The sequence below is a fragment of the Plectrocnemia conspersa genome, unplaced genomic scaffold (genome assembly GCF_051122295.1).
Source record: "Plectrocnemia conspersa isolate PC_06_02 unplaced genomic scaffold, ASM5112229v1 ptg000008l, whole genome shotgun sequence".
Lineage (NCBI taxonomy): Eukaryota > Metazoa > Arthropoda > Insecta > Trichoptera > Polycentropodidae > Plectrocnemia > Plectrocnemia conspersa.
This window is the reverse complement of record NW_028277172.1, coordinates 2,293,972-2,306,001: the sequence shown is the minus strand read 5'-3', so window position 1 is coordinate 2,306,001 and position 12,030 is coordinate 2,293,972.

Below are 12,030 nucleotides of genomic sequence, written 5' to 3'. Positions count from 1 at the left end.
TGAGGGCTATTGTCCTCCCTTGAATTTGGCCTAAGAAATTCATGTCGTTTATTTAAATTAAACTATAAATCTTAATCAAATAGAAATATTTAAAAAAGCTGTAATGAACTTTCTGATTCTAAACCAGAAATTCTCGGGTTATTCCTCAAAACAGTCTCCAATTTCTCCCAAAATTATTTTTTTAAATATGTCATTTCAGTGAAATCAAATCGGAATATATTTTCACTGCCAGATATGTATTTTTATATATTTATATATTATTAATAAGTATTTTTCATGAATGTCTATTTTCTACGAATATTATCACTCCGTAATCGGATTAACCAGAACAATTCATAAACTATGACCAACAAAACGCCCCGGGAACACCGACGTCAATAATTTGGCAGTCACGTAATTCCGCCGCGGAATTTTCCCGATAGAAAATGGATTCAATCCAGGTCGACCTATTACATAAAAAAATAAATAATCTTGATGCGCATGTGCCGAACTCATCCCGCGCCAAATTTAATGTGTTCTCGGCTTATTTATATTTTCACATTTATCTAGAGCGGCGAACTTTTTGGCTCGTGTGTTCTTTATAAGCCATCGGTGTTATCGTGTGTGTTTTAATGAAAAAATAAGCTTCCGTCATGTTGCCCCCGTTTCTTATAGCCGAGACGCAATTTATCTGTGACATAATTCCGAAAGTAATAGCCGAAAACGACGCGGTAAAATATGTAGGAAGATTTCAATTTTTATGTAATAGTGATTAGATTCACACAAAACAAATTGGCCATTTATTATATCGCACATATGTGACGTCTTTAATACGTATCACAATTACTTATAGTATAATAAATAATGCAAAAAATCATCCTATAATATGTTTATTATGATATGATTAAATGTTTTAAATTCAATAAAAAAATATGAAATATTGTGTCGAAAGTTTTTAAAAAATGTAAAAATAAATGCTCATTTGCTTCATAAAATATTTGAGTAAAACATTATTTCAATGTAATACATTGTACATTTTATATAATTAATAGTTTGTGGCGATCAGCCTAAAACGTAGCGTTATAAACATCATAAATCGACCCAATTAAATTATATGAATTAAATACAAGACTCGACAAGAAATAAACCATCAAGGAAGTCATAAAATAATAATAAACACATTTTCCACGCACTTTATAAAAAATCAACAACATTTGAGCTTATCACCAAAAATTAATTTCCCCTGAGAGATTAGTTGACTTAGTTTGTATTTTGGACTAAAACTATAATTAGTCTTGGAACTTTCATTAGGTTAGGTTTGGGTTAGACAGCAGCGTTTCGCATCTGTCATATTGAGTTTCGTGGACATTTTAGAGCAGCGTATAATTTTACTATCGCTTATCAGTTAAATTATATTTTTTCTAGTAAAATATATATCTACTGATAAAAATGTATTTTGACCTCACAAATGAAATTATAATTTAAAAAAATACACATTCACTGTAACATTTATAAATCCCATGTGAATACATAATGATAAATATGTAAATATATATATTATTATTTAATAAAATTTTAATTGGTTGATCTCGCATTTTTTGTCAACACATTAGCCGAATCGATGTCACTGGAAAATCACTTCTATCACTGACTTGAAAAATATACTGTAGTTCAGACCCCAAGCGTTAATCCGTTAAGTGGTCTCCCACGGTGTTTCATTTTATACAAAGTAACGCATTTTCTACGGTTAAAACGCTTTTATCGCGAGCTTAACTTGCCTGTTTTTTTATTATATATGTTAAAAATTTTAATTACAGATAGAGGAGTGGTTCATTAAATTAACCCGACGTTTAGTCATTAGGAATTACGTGATTTGAGGGTCGCAAAACTTACTTTATTTTGGGAGGAAACATTTCTATATTTATATAATATAATATAGATCTAATAATGAACTTTCTGAAATCATGTCATTTTTACTAAAACTTATTGAAAAGCTAAGCAACGAAAAGTTGTTTTACATTTGTCGCCAAAGTATAAGTTTGTTGTGTAATGTAATTGATTATTAGATAATGCTTTATATGACTAAGTTGCTTTTAAGAAAATCTCAATATTACGGAGTACAAAGGGTTACCGAAACGATAGCTTTATATAACGCTACGTCACGTCCATTTGTGGGGTAAATTGTGACGCATTATACGTTTCGACCTCGCGTCTGTTTGCGCGGGTGGGTGGATTTTACCCCAAAATTCGGGCCATAGTGGGTGGCCAGACGTTCCACTTATGAAATCTAAAAACAATTGTTACACTTTCTGTTCGTTTAATTCCTCGTCGAGGTCGGCACACTTTTTTTACCCCACCCGGTTTAAAATCTGGCATGGCATATCCTTGTAACGTTTACACTTAATTTCCGTAATTTGGTAGTCTGATGGGGCTGCGTAATAAATAAAGCGGGGGTTATGTAAACCAGGTCATAAACTATTTTCAAAATTACGAGCTAAATTTATATTTATTTTTGGGATCTTAATTACAATTTTTATTATTAAAAAATCTATGTCGAATCACTTTAAATATGAAGCGAATGTTAATGAATGTCAGTTGTTTTGGTATTTATTTGCAATGCGTTTAACCTATTGTTAAATATAATGTTAAATGGAAACATGATAACATATTAATATTAACGTAACTGATGATTATGTAAGAAACATAATTAATATAGCTGGCAAATATTTATTTAATTATAATTTTTAATTTTATTTATTTTTATTACTTTATATTTTTTAAATACATAAATAAATTTATAAATAGCAATTATATTTTTATTTAAAAAAAGCCGTAATTACCAATATTTGAATAAATATTTAAGCTTTAATTAAATATTTGGGAAATAAATTTTGGTAAGTTTTTTTATGTAAAAACGTTTAAATTTTTTTTTATTAATATTTATATATTTTTAATTGTTAGGTAACTGTCCGTTACTCTATTTATTAAGTAATTAACTGTTAATTCTACAATTAAATGTATTTTTCTTGTATGATATGAATTTGCTCACCCAACTTATATTATATAATATTTAGTCATTATTGCAATATTTTCTATTATATATTTAAAAAAACTGAAAATACTTCTGCTTCTTATGAAATTACTTTAACTTTCATATAAAGGAAAACAAATACTACCTATCCCTACTTTTTTCCAAACTTCTGCAATGTATGATGTATCCTATCGACTTATATTCGGCTGATTATGGGTGCCACTCAATTACCAGTTCTTGTTTTTACTAGATATTAACTAGATTTGAGTACAAGATATATTTAACATTTATTTGTTCTCATCATGATATGTTTTTTATTTATTAATTTATAATATATACTGAGTAAAAATAAACATATTCTGCGGTTACAATTTAAAACATTAAAATTATACATATACTACATATACACTTAGAAAACATACAAACTAATAATATAATAAATTTGTAATTTATTGATATAATTTTATTTGAAAAAAATTGCATAGATAAATTCTTTAAAAATATTTTTTTAATATTTTTGCAATTATTCTGAGTCGATTTTGGTAAATCATAATATTTTAAATGCAATATATGTTAAAGAATTTGTAGCCAATTTCATATAAAATGTTTGAGGGTTGTGTAAATAATCAGCAGATCTAGTTTCATAATTATGTACCTGTTTTCTGAATCTGAATTTAATATTTATAATCTATTTACCTCTATTTAAACTATTATAATCGATTTTATCTCTATCTAAACATTTTTTTATAGTACCATTCTGAATAAATTAAAGTGGTTTTAATTTAATTTAAGTTGTAAATCTCCAAATTAATATTGTCTTTCAGTTTTATCTGAAACCACTATTTAAATATAATATACCTACTATAACATATAGCTATTTTTGTTGATAATTGTAAAAAAAGATGAGTCATCCTAGCCTTGTCTGCATATTAAAGGTCCAGTCGTCTCTAAAGCAGGTTGAATTCTGGATTTTGTAAGACGTAGCTGGATTAGGATTGCAGTCAAAATAAGGAGAGCTAAAGTAGAAGTTCTTAATGAAGTGTTATCGAAGCGAATTCCGAATGGAAGTGTCAGCTTTGGTACTAGGTACGTTGTTATATGTTTGCTCCACTTACGGGAGGTTTCAAGCTAGCTCATATTTTGACCAATTAAGGAGTTTTGAGAGTGTAATTAGTTGTTTTATTACTAGAACTTTTGTATTGCATTATTCAACCGTTAGAAGTGGATCAGGATACAGAAAGTTTTAAATGGCATTTGCAACATTTTTAGCTCAACCCCTCTTGATTGACACTAAAGCATCGCAACTCGCCTGATGGATTAGTTTATGCCGCTTTTAACGCGTATTCAGTTTTGTCTCACTGACCATTTGAATAAGGCTTTGTCGATTCTATCATTTTCTGTGGTTGTGGATAGGTATAAAATAAGCTTCTTAAATTATTTTTTTATAATAAGTTCCTTATTTTTTAAACAAAAACAGCAGCACTTACCATTAGCTAAAATGGTAATCAGCAGTGCAACGCTACATATATTATCAACAAACTTATTTGCCACATAAGTTTCATATTTTTGTAAAACTCCTGCGACTAACTGGCGAGTAAACACTCGCGTTTTTATTATAAAACAAGGACTTGCTTTAGCTGATTTTGGCTAAAACCGAAATTGAAATGTTTAGTTTACTTTCATAAAATTATTTACATATTACATCTTTGTAGTATTATATTATTATATAGTATATGTATATATGTTTACGCTCTGATAATAGCATGTTGTTATAATTTAACTTGAAGACGCGCAAAATGACATCTGGTATGTTTCACTATCGTTATTTTAAAAAATACGCTTTTGAACACGTGGTGTAATTGCGACATACGAAATTTATAAATATATAATTATTACAATAGCAAGTAGATAAATTTATTGTGTGATCGTGCGATGAAATTTAGGTTATATACTTTAGCTAAGAGCCTATGAAATAATTGCTTTATTTATTTTTTATTTTTACGCCGTAATACAAACATACATATATTAAACACACTTCCTGCATAATATTTATATACGAGTACGACTTGAGTTTGAATGAAACACTAGTATTTTCAGTTATGCAAAGCTTACTTAAATCATCAGGCAAAAATCAACAAAATGTTATATTACAATCATCCGGCGCACGAATTTTTCTTCCGTTGGCCAATTTATGACATTATTACGAGCCACTATCTGCGCTATCTTCGCACAATCTATTTGGCATGCTAGACGCATAATGTAATACTGTAACTAATATTTGAAATACCTAAGCTCAAATTCCACATGAAATTTATAATTTTAATCGTGCCTGGGAGATCGGAATTAGTGACTATTATATAAATATAATTCAGATCGATTATCACAAATTACATTTTCCTAGTAATTACTAATTCACAAATAAATGTCAAATTTAATATAAATAAACCGGTGCGATAGACCATTGGTCATCAGCAAGGCATATCTAAATTATCAACGAAACAAGTGCAATACTACGACCAGCCAGCAATTTTTTTGCATCCAGTCGGAATAGTGTATTCTATTAAATCCAGACTGGTAACCCAAAGGTTGCAGGTTCGAGCAACAGCAGCAGATTCAAATTTTTATTTATAAAATTTTTATTTGATTACAGTTGGATGAATTAATTATTTTTTTTTATTATTATTTCTAGTTGATTTTGGTAAATCAATAAAGGTTTCAAATGCAATATATTTTAAAGAATGTTTGAGGGATGTGTAAACCATTGGCAGATCTAATTTTATAATTATATAGCTATTATCTGAATTTAAATTGAGTATTTATAATCGATTTTCTCTCTTGCATCTTTTGGTTACCATTATTAACTAACCAAAAAATTGTATAGCATTATTTTGAATAACCTGAAGTGATTTTAATTTTAATTTACTTGTAAATCAATAAAATCAAGACATATATGTTAGATATATGCATAATAAACGTTTTATAGGATATTTTGAAACGTGTATAAAAAAAATTTTATTGATAAAAAAAATTACACACCATCAATATGGTTTTAAAAAAATATTTTTTTTTTTAAAGTAGACCAAAGTATTTTATATTATTTTTTCGTAATCAAAGAAATATTTAAGGTGATTGTGATAGCAATTTTTTTCTATTAATTGTTAATTTGTTTACATCCATTCACTAACATGAATCAAATCACTGTTTTTTTGCATATCGTTATATATTTTAGAATAATATGTATCATCAACATACAGTTGAATCCTTTCTACAAGTTGAATCTTTCCATTTTAATCGAGTGCCTCACGACTTGTTGATTTATCACGTTGTGTCGCATTGTGCTAACGACATTTTGAAATAAAAGATATACAGTTGATAAAAACGTCCGCTGGTCTCTTCGAGTGTCTGTTTGTGACTGCTTTCTTCTCATCATAGTATAGGCTTAATTATCGATGGCTGCAAAGCTTGCTGACCAATCACAATCATGCAGCGATCATCCATGCTTTTTGGGAATTATCCACATTTGCTTGATGGGCATTGTCCAAGGTCGTATACTGCAACGGGAATCTTGTGGATCTGGTGATTTATTAGATTCGGGACCGTTTCACAACAAAAAAATATTTTTTAAATTCACTGGAGAATCCTTGTGTATTATTCATGATCTTTACCTAGAGGAACTTTCTGAAACTACAATTTAAATCACATCATCACATACTCATCTTAGATCGCACGGAACATGATGGCGATCATTCCATCGAAACGCCCTGCGTCATTTTTCGCTTTCGACGAATATCATTACGATTCCTAAAATTAGGGTCAAGGCTCTGGCGCTCGCGAAAAAGAAAAACGTTTACACGGCACGATATCCGAATCGGGGAAATGTGAAAATTTATTAATTTTCCTTCTCGGAATAATTAGAGCAAACGTTCTAAAAACGGAACGGTACGTTCCGATAATTGAGATCAAACCGAATTATTGCTGATCGAAAACACGAGTGATAGAGCGAGAGAGTGAAAGATTATGAGAGAATGGCTGAATGGGAGAGAGAGAGAGAAAGATTTATTTGTGAGCGTAGGCGGGAAAGAGCTAGACGAAAAAGTTTGACCTACATTTTCATTTTCGTAGGCCGCGATAAAAATACACCAGCAGTGGCGTGCTTGTGTTTGTTTTGTTTTTTGTATGTGTGTGTGCTTTTTTTCAAACATGACCTACAGACTGTTCAGGAATAATCTCAATTGAGTAACGATTACATTTACGCCGGGCGTCCGATAATCAAAATGTGATTTGCTCGTTTTATAATGAGCTTTGAGGTCATTTGATCATTCTTTATCTCTTGTGTATATTTTGAGTTCAAAATCAAAAAAATATTATATGCTGATGACCTGAAAGTATTTTACAGAAAGACCTGACTGCCTTTTAGCATCGCCAAGTAACACGTTGTCACATTTTTCAGATCTCCTTGGCTGGAGAAAATACTTTCATAGATAACTTGCGAGTGACGTTCGAGCAAGGATTGTAATTTTGTATGTACATCGCCAAAGTTTGCTATACGGCGTTGAGGACGCTCGGCTTCGTTAAACGGAGCGCGTGTCACTTTAGCGATTCGCTTTCTATACGACTTGTTAGTTCATAGCGTCCTCGAATATTGCTTAATCGTTTGGAATATAAGTGAAGCGAATATTTTTTTATTGTTGACAAGAAGACATTTCTACAAGGGAGTACGGGTCGTATGCATTTTTTTATCCTAGTGTTTTTTTATTAATCAATTAAATTTTTGATCAAATATAATCAATAAATCAATTCTATTGATACGCTTACAAAAAATATTTTCACTTTTCGCCATTTCAAAGTAAACAGTTACACGACACTAACATATAATCCCTTTTGTGTTATTCGTGATCCAATAGAGAAACTGTGACAGCACTCAAATTACCCAAATAACAATACAGTTATTCACTGTCATTATTACAATCGTTACTATATTACCATTTCCATAAAATTACGCACACAGTATTCGTAACGGCAGCGTTCATTTGCAATTCAAATTTCCCATCGATGCGTACATTATTATACTACATACATTATTATTCTGCCACTTTGTGTGAAATTTGTTTGTTTTTGTTTTTGTCTCTCGCTCGATTGTATTATCATATTTTTTGTGTTACGCCGGAGGCGATTTGCGGAGAAAGATTGGAGAAAGTGCACCGTGGTCGTTAAGCGTTAGACGTAACCTAAAACTGACGTAGCGTAAATTACGCCAATGTCTACAACACTCAGGTTAAAATAGTATGAAATTTGGTTTGTTGTTTTTACGAGGTTAACCCACTTTCGCCGATCGCGACATGCTCGCGGATCGTAAACCGCACTTGAAAATTGTATAGGCGTGCCAAAAGTAAAATATTAGAAATATTTGATAATTTAATTAATAGATAGTAGAATATATATCAAAAATAGTTGCATGATTTAATTAATAGGTGGTACAAAATATATTAAAAATATAATATCATGTAATCTTAGGCTTGAAATAGCATATTTAATCACTTCCCGGTCACAGTACTTTTTTAAAAAATAATCAAAAACTTATTGCACGGACCCACCCTTTTTATGCATATTTTTTGTGAATATCATTATTTTTTTACATTGTAACGTGTAAGGTTACAATAGTCACACGATGGTAAAAAATGATTTAATCCTATACTATATTTGCGTTAACACAGTCAGTTTGAGAGCTATCATATATATTTCATCAATATTCATATTTGAGAAAGAGATAGCAAGTTTGTGTCTACGCCCCGCCCCTACTATTAGCTTCAAAGTATACGATAATGATATACGTTCGATATACTTATAAAATCATTACTATATTTTTTATATTTATAAATCAATCAGAGCTCCAATTAGTTTTATTTTAGTGTCGACAGATAACATTCCTCATTGACAATATATACATCACAATTGACAATAAACAATATTATATAAATACTATATATAGAAGTGTCACACAAATGCAAAAAAGTTAATCTTTATAACAAAATAAATAATATTGAATACTTGAATATTTATTGTACATTAAACTAACCTACTTATTTAAATGTCAATTTTTGTTGTCACGTTTATAAGTCCAAATATTATTTTAACACAATTTCACAATTCTATATTATCTAAATTTAATTGAATAACAAATAAAAACAGTTTATAAAAGCCAAGGCAAATATTTATGTATGTATAATATATAACAGTCGTCACATTCGCAAATAAAGTGATTTTTATACTATTAATAATATTTATTGTTATATAAGTTTAGTCAGTGCTTGAATTGCATCAACGGCTTAAAATTTAAATTGTTTAACTCCACTTGAATGAAGATGTAATTCTGTAACATATGCTTTAAAAATCTCATTATACGTCAACCCTAATATGTAGATACATATATACCTACAAAATTTTCATAGCTGTCGCCGAAAACATCTTGTATTTTGTAAGCTCGTTGAATGGCTCATGTAAGAGGAGGGTTTTTGAGCGATGATGTCTTGGCTGCAAAGGTTAAGAATAAGGGACGTGATCGCGACTCTCTAGAAATAAGTATTAATGGATTGTCGACTTAACCCTTTAGCAAATTTAAATAGTTCTTCAATAAATATACGCTTTAGAAATACAATATAAACACATAAAAAATAATTTTTAAGAAACACTAATTACACAATCAAAAATAATAATAGAAAAATATGTATATTATTAAAAATGAAAATTAAATTAAATAAAGTAGAGTAGTTTAAAATTAAAATAAATTTACTAGGCATTGCCCAACGAAATTATCACTATTTCTATTATTTTGATTTACAATGTTCATATTTTTATTATTATTAAATACTTACTAAAATACTCTGGTTATATATTAATTTCTAACTTATATATATAAATACTAAAAAATTATCTTTAATATTTCTTGAACATTTAACCATTCCAATCTATCAATCATACTTCTACAACAAGTAAATCTATTTTTATTGAAGACTACTCTTATTGCCCTATTTTGTAATTTTTGCAACATTTGTTTATCAAATTTATTAAACATATCCAACATTGTCGCACAATAAGTAAAATGGCGCAATATGATACTATTGTAATTTTTTTTGTGTTTATACTTAACATATTTTTCATTCTCGATAATATACCTATTTTCTACTATTTTTTTAATATGTTATTACAATGTTTCCTCAAATTAAATTTCATATCTAGAATTATTCGTAAATATTTTATATTATCAACTATTTCTACAATAGAGTTATTACTTACTAAAGTAATTATTATAATAAGTGTCAAGGAACGAGCCCAGAATGTTTGTTTCATATTTAAAATGACAGCACATAGTCAAACAAAAGCAGTCCAATGTTTATTATTAGCAGAGAAAGATGATTATGCATTCGAAAAGCAACCGCTTAAAAGGAAGACTTAAGAAAAGCTTCATCTCAGATCAGGACATTTAATCCATTTCAGAACTCCGATTACGCTATCTGATTCGGAGAGTATTTTTGCAAAAAATTCAAGATACAATGGTTAATGATAAAATTTACTTTTAAAACGAATGATTTTATTACAATAATAATTTTTTTTTTTATGAAAAATATAAATAAATCATTGAGATAAAAGTACTATTAAAAATATTTTTAGCACATGCTGTTACGTATCTAAATGTGTCACGCGTGACACATAAGAGATATTGCATATTGTTATTGTTTATTTTTATATATATTTATTTTTATGTATCAACTCATGGACAATAATTATAATATGGTAAAAATATAAATAATCATCTGTACTAGGTGCGGTTTATCTTATGTTCCGCCGTTCGGCTGCGCGGAAGAAAGTGTTACGCGTCGGCGAGTTGGCCCACTTCCTACAATGAATGCCAATGTTTTCCCGAGTCAAGGACACCCTAGCTATTACTCTACTACTACACAATCTACAATTACATTGGCACTGCACGCTCGGATCGACGCGGAAATCGACCCGAAGGGACTGCAAATCTAGGACACTGCGGACTTTATGGCGCACCATTAAAATTTCCAATCGATGCTCTCAATTTGGACATTGTATCATGAGAATGTAACTCAAGGTTTCCAGGTCGAATAATCCTGATAGAATCCTGTGTGCAATGTAACTAGGATATATTTCTGGACAACTATTTACTAAATAGTTGTCCATAGACTAAGCGCTTACTATCAACTACAATACGATAAAAATAATAAACATGATAGAATTGTAGTACAATATTAAATATAGCTAAAAATCTTTAAAAAATACTGTTTTGCCACAAAGATAAGATTCGATTCATATAAAAAAAAAATTCTGTCTGTGATTCACACTCTGACATTAGATTATTTTATGGCTAATTTATAGCATCATGCGTTGTACGGTTTTAAAGCTCCATAACTCATTATTTAACTAGGCAAATTTATGACACCAGAGCACAACAAACGAAAGTTTTTGCTGTTTCAGAAAACATGTGTAAAATATATTCCGATATGATTTCACTGAAATAACATATTTAAAAAAATATTTTCTTAGATTTTCTGAAAACTGATTCTAAACCTGAAATTATCCGGCTTAGAATTAGTCATTTAAAGCGACGTTCTCACTGCGACGGTGACGGCACGATTTTATTGCTTTTGACGTGGATTTTTGACTTCTGTGAAAGGATAATTGTTTTTTGCCCTTCCCTATTGATCAAAATTCGGTTTAGATGTACTTAATATTATTGTATCATAATATTGTTATAACAAACTCTAGATAACTGAGCGTTTCCACTGCAACGGCGACGGCACGATTTTATTTCCTTTGACGTGAATTATAATTAGAGACGCTCCTTAATCTTGGCCAGAAAAATACTTGTCATTTAATGAAATACTATACATCCTAATGAAATCGATATAATAATAAAAATACAGCCGACTGGCCAATTTTTTTCCCCACTTCCCCTCGGAAAAATGATTAAATGCAGTCTCTGATTATTACTACTGCGA